The following is a 6000-nucleotide window of genomic DNA, read 5'->3' on the forward strand; positions in this document are numbered from 1 at the left end:
AAGAACAATAAAAATAAAACAATACAGTTACCTTTACTTTCTCATGTCAAGCTTTTAGAAGTAATGCCATAGCGAGATTAAGCGTGGGAGAATTATGAACACCTTTCCCTGCCCAGATATCTAAAACTAGCAATTAATTGTTAGAGGCATGTACATTTTCCTACTCTGTTTTGTCACGAAATGATGGGAAATGAAATGCAAAATGCAAAATAGACTCTTAAACATGAAAGTTAGGGTTTATTTACAGACATGACACTTTCTGAAGTTTAAATTATCCTGTGAGTTATGCAATTTACGGAATATTGATTAATACTTGAGAAGCAAAAATGGACCCCTTTATACAGGAATGAACTTAATTCTCTGGTAGCTACATAAATGTGCTATTAGAAGGGATATATTCATTTTGCATAACAATGTGTAGTTTTTAAATCAAATAAAGCTTTATATTCACAATTTAAAAACCAAAATGTCATTTATATATAGGGAGCGGAAGATGATGACCTAAAAAATAGAGGTATATGACCTATAGAATGTCCTAAGAAATGGGAAAAAATGACGTAAAAATGCAAAAACTGACCATTAAATTTGTTACTATCAGGTTAAAAATTGGAAATTAAACAAAATGCAATTTTGCTTTCAAAATAAAAAAGTCACCAAATCATACCACATGCACATTCAATTAAAATATGCAACGAGGATTTCCAATGGAAACAACCGAATAATTTTTAAACAATTTAATGAAAAAGTCTTATACATGGAATGAATTGGTGTAAAATGCATTAATTTCCCACCTGGTGATGTAGTGTGTTGTGTTTCTGTGGCAAGGTAAAGAAAAAGAAATCATCACGATGGTGGTTTCCCCAGACACAACAAAGACTGTCACCAGTTCAGCATTTCTTTTGCTCGTAAATTGCAATCCTGCTAGATATATATAGGCCTATGTTCACCTTGGTGATAATTGGCAAAAAATGCACTTTAAAATTACCTTTTTGGGTTCTAGACGAATTGTAACATTGTGTATATTTAATGGGCATAGTGTCCGAGACGTCAGAAAAAAGATGGCATTTCATCAACGTCCGCTCGAACCATTCTTGATCCGATTTTTCACCGCTGTAACACCAAAATTTAATTTTATTTACCACCTTTGAAATTGAGTCTGTTTTTGTACCGAAATTTCGCTTTCTTATTTACCAAAAATATGTGCCCCTAAATATCAAGTACCCTTCCCCTGCCCCTCTATATTTTATTTCATCCCAACACAGGTTACAGTGGTGTATTCTCCCTTGTTATCTGGTTTACCGCCAGTAAACCAACTTCTTTCACATACTTAGATATTGCTGGAAAATTTGAAGTTCTTGGACTTCTGTTTTTGTTTCACTTGCATGCCTGTATCAGTGTTTCATTTCTATTATTAATAATTGTCAATTAACACAGGAGTAAATGAACAACTATCGCCCCTGTGCCCCCTTTTCGACATCTACAAAAGGCTATCCCAAATTTGATATAAAAAATTAAGCCCTCAACCTTCCAAGAGAGATTTAAATTAACAAAAGAATGGGCACAATGTGACAAGAAATTACTCTTGCTTTTCCTGGATCAAAAAAGAAAAAGAACACAAAATAACTTGCAAAAATTATGTTTTTATCCTACGTGCAAGGGGGAAATAGGGGAAGACTATAAACAAGGTAAAAAGGCTTCGAAGTTAAGTGGAAACGTATTCAGCAAAAATCGAAGAATGCTAAATAAGAACGATGAATACTTCTATTGGTGTTTTGTCACTAAGTTTTTCTTGCTTGAAGAAAATAGGAATAGGAGAGCATAAAGGAGGCAGTTGAAAGAAACCCTGGTTGCCAAGGAACACAGACTGTATGAATAGAGAGAGGAAAGGGATATTCAACTTCTGAAATATAAAATATGTGTGAAATTAAAGCAATGGGAAATCTTGTAAGTGCATATTAACAAACTACAAACTATGAAACCTATTTTCGTGGTGGAAAACAGTGCTGGTCTTCAAGTCAGTTTCGAAATATGAACCTGATTTTTCTATATTATAAAGTGGAAATATGCAACAATACCCTCCCTCAGCAAGGAAAATTTACGTGAGTCAATGCCTTTCCTTCAATTTATTCAATGGCCAAAAAATGTTTAATCTCCTACAAGCATTTTCAGGCTATCCTAAAGGCTCGAACAAACATCCCTCACCCAAGACATTCCACTTCACTATACACTAAGCCCCGCGACAGGTTAACTTTGCAGCAGATGTTATGTATTAATCCACGCTAGAACGGCTCTCAGCATCTCCTGTGCCAGTTTTGATTTAACCGCCGAGCTGGTCATATCACAGACAGTAAGAAAATCGGCAGTATTGCAGCGGAACTATATTCTGCGTGCACGTTTGGGTCTATATATGTGAAAAGTTTCTGCAACCTTAACCTGTCGCGGGGCTTACACAACTACCGAAATGTGTATGTCTTAATCCGTTGAAAAAAGTGCTAAAATAACGTTAGCAGTGTGGTGTACGGGGATCATGTTCACTTGCCAAATGGAAGGTCATGGGTTCAAACCTATTTCTTTGCAGAAACTTTACAAAAACTAAACAGCCTTGGACAAGAATGCTTATCTACATTTCCGTTGATATTTATGCAAATTACATCCATCATTTTCAGGAAGACATCTGAATCATAGTAAGGAAGATGCAATGTGGAATGCGCAGAAACATATGAAGTAAATTCTGAGATAGGTAGTTTCAAATGTTGAATATGCAATAAAATTTGAGTTTGCCATGAAAAATCCGATGCATATTTTTTGGTATGCAGTGAAGAGCACAAGTGACAAAGAACATCCTGTTTGCAAGTGTAATTGTATTGTCGTTTTAAGTCCACTTTATGCACAGATAGGAAAATTGGGACAGGACCTACAGTTTAAACTGGAATACGAACCACTGTGCAGTGTGCCTCTACTGAGCATCAAACCCAGAACCCCTTAATTACAACAACCTGTTTAAGACCAGACATTTATGGCATAAATTACTAATGTGTGTTAACATAACTTAGGACAGCTGAACGCAAAAAAAAAGTCTTGCCTAAAATCCTGCAATTTCTGTATACTGTGCCAGAGATAAACGGAACAATTGACCAGAAGCATTCCTCGAGCAATGCCATAAATACTTACAGTGATTTAATATAATCTTATATTACATTATTGCAACATTTCGTACTCAGTAAATAACACGAAAGGGAAAAAAAGAAACAGGAGAGGGTGGGATTTGAACCTATCATGTGTCATTCCTGATGCTAAAATACAGCAGGATGTCCGTCTAAACAACTGCTCCGTGATGTCACTAACAAGAAAATCTGTGGAAACAACCTTGTGCCGAAGTTCTGAACCATATTTTGCCACAGATCAAGGAGAAGATGCATTTTGCAGAATCGTCAGGTATTGTGTAAAGTATATTTACTGAAATTTTGCCTAAAATCGTGAGAAATTTGCCTCTTTGCATTAAAATGTGAAGGCAATTCTCTCCAGGTGGAGAACCTGTTCAGTGTTTCAAACTGTTTTCAATTTCAGAACAAAGAATCGTCAATATTTTTCAATATTTGTATTTCTACTTACAATTTTTACTTATTTCTGCATTGTACTACAGGCTTAGGGTTTCTAACTTCACGGAATGTGAAAGAATGAAAAAATAAGTTCACACGAGCATTTTCATTAGAGTGAAGAACTGTTGCAAAGTTGGCTCTGAAGTGCCACGAATTCCGGACTGAAATCTTTCAGGGTGGACAAATAAGGTGTTGCAAAGAGTACATTGTATTTAATGTCAATGTATTTAATGAATTTCAAATGAATGTGAAGTTTGAGAAAGCATCATGGCCATCACAGGGTAGGGACTAGAGTATTGCATTGGGCCACTTTCACTCGAAAATACTCGATCGAATCTCCCACGCTCACGCGTGATATGCTCGAATGTATAGAATATCAAATATCATTTCAGTGGGACAATAATCGTACAAATATGTGTAAAAATTCGTACTGGTAATTTCAGCCCATAATCATCTATTCCTTTTCATATATTGCTATCTACACAGTCCATCCAGTGGGAAAGTAGACTGATTTTTTTGCCACGGAACCACCAATGCCATCTATGGAGATGTACTACGTAGCGACACATTTTGACTTTCTTCCAGCAAAGTTGCAAAGCGTTGCATCGACGGTCGACGCGTACAGATCTTGTGACTGACAGTACCTGCTGAACGTCGGTCGGAAACTGAGCAATGGAGCAACGTGCCAACATTACATTCTGTTTCAAATTGGGTAAAAGTGCAACAGACATATTTCAAATGATTCAAACTGTTAACGGTAGTGAGACATTGAGAAGTAAGAATGTGTTTAAGTGGTATGCAAGATTTGGTGATGGTCGGGAGAGCATTGAAGACGATCCGCGACCAGGAGCATCAGTGACTGTGCGAACTGACGAAAACATCCAAAAAGTGGCGGAGATTGTACGCAATGATCAATGTGCAAGGCTCATCGAGGATCTCACTGGAATTCTGAAATCCACAGTCCATGTCATTCTAACCGAAAATTTGGGCGCAGTTTGTGCCACACATGCTCAGTGACGAACAAAAACATTGCAGAGTGGAACACTGCAAAGACATAAAACAAGCAGCTGATGTGGATGCAGGATTCATGTCAAGCATTGTAACAGGGTGCTTTCAGTACGAACCACTCACAAAGCATCAGAGATCGGAATGGAAGGGTCCAGGCTCTCCAAAATTGAAGAAAGTGCGCATGCAGAAGAACCGAATCAAAACTCTGCTCACTATTTTCTTCGATTCCAAAGGCATCATCCACAAGGAATTCACTCCAGAGGGTCACACTGTGAACGCAGAGTTTTACGTGGGTGTTTTGCATCATCTATTGGCCAGGATTCATAGAGTTCGGCCTGAATATCGGGTACAAGGCTCATTGTCTCTGTTGCACGACAATGCACCCGTGCACAAGAGCAGGTTGGTACGCCAGTTTTTGGCCAAAAAAAAGTGATAGTGGAGCTCGATCACCCCCCATATTCTCCAGATGTAGCTCCATGTGAGTTCTGGCTATTTCCAAAACTGAAATTGGTGTTGAAAGGAAGGCGTTTCGACACCATTCCAGACATCCAAAAGGCTTCGACCGCAATTTTGGAGGGAATTTTGAAACAGGAGTACCAAGACTGCTTCACAAAGTTCTACAACCGCTTCAGTGCATGTATTGACTCACAAGGTGTCTATTTTGAATAAACGTTATTGTAAACTACCAATCCACAATGTCTTGTCTTTCATTTCTCATTAGTCACCTTTCCCACTGAACGGACTGTGTCAACTAAAGGTTAAAAGATTAAAAATCAGTAACTTACGTGTGTGAGCATGAGATTTATCAAACTACGTTTTGAAGGTTATACTACCTCCTCCTTCAGGTTGAAACCATGTTTTCAGACACCTGACATGGTGCCTCGTCGAGAAAGTGATGGTTGAGGATTTAGGTTAAAATGGAAGGAAAACTCCTCCCCCCCTCAGTTTTCCTTCTCCAGGTAAGAGCTGACACCGTGCATTTGCCTACCCCGAGCACCGATCGGCAGTTTGCCTTCATCAGCTTTGAACGTTCTTTTGTTTTTACAGAGTATTACGCGGTTTTAGTATGTGTATTTTACATCCTTTTTTTAGAAAGTGTCTTTCCTATATCATTTTAACCTAAATCCTCAACCTTCACTTTCTCGACGAGGCACCATGTCAGGTGTCTGAAAACACCATTTCAACCTGAAGAAGGAGGTAGTATAACCTTCGAAACGTAGTTCGATAAATCTCATGCTCTCACACGTAAGTTACTGATTTTTAATCTTTTAACCTTTAGTTGGTATTTAATTGTGAGCAATCAGCACATTACCAGTATGTTAACGGACTGTGTATTTGTAAAATACACTACAATACCTTTTAACATGGAGATAACGACTATGTTCACTTCAGT

The sequence above is a fragment of the Lepisma saccharinum genome, chromosome 29 (genome assembly GCF_977018435.1).
Source record: "Lepisma saccharinum chromosome 29, izLepSacc3.1, whole genome shotgun sequence".
NCBI lineage: Eukaryota > Metazoa > Arthropoda > Insecta > Zygentoma > Lepismatidae > Lepisma > Lepisma saccharinum.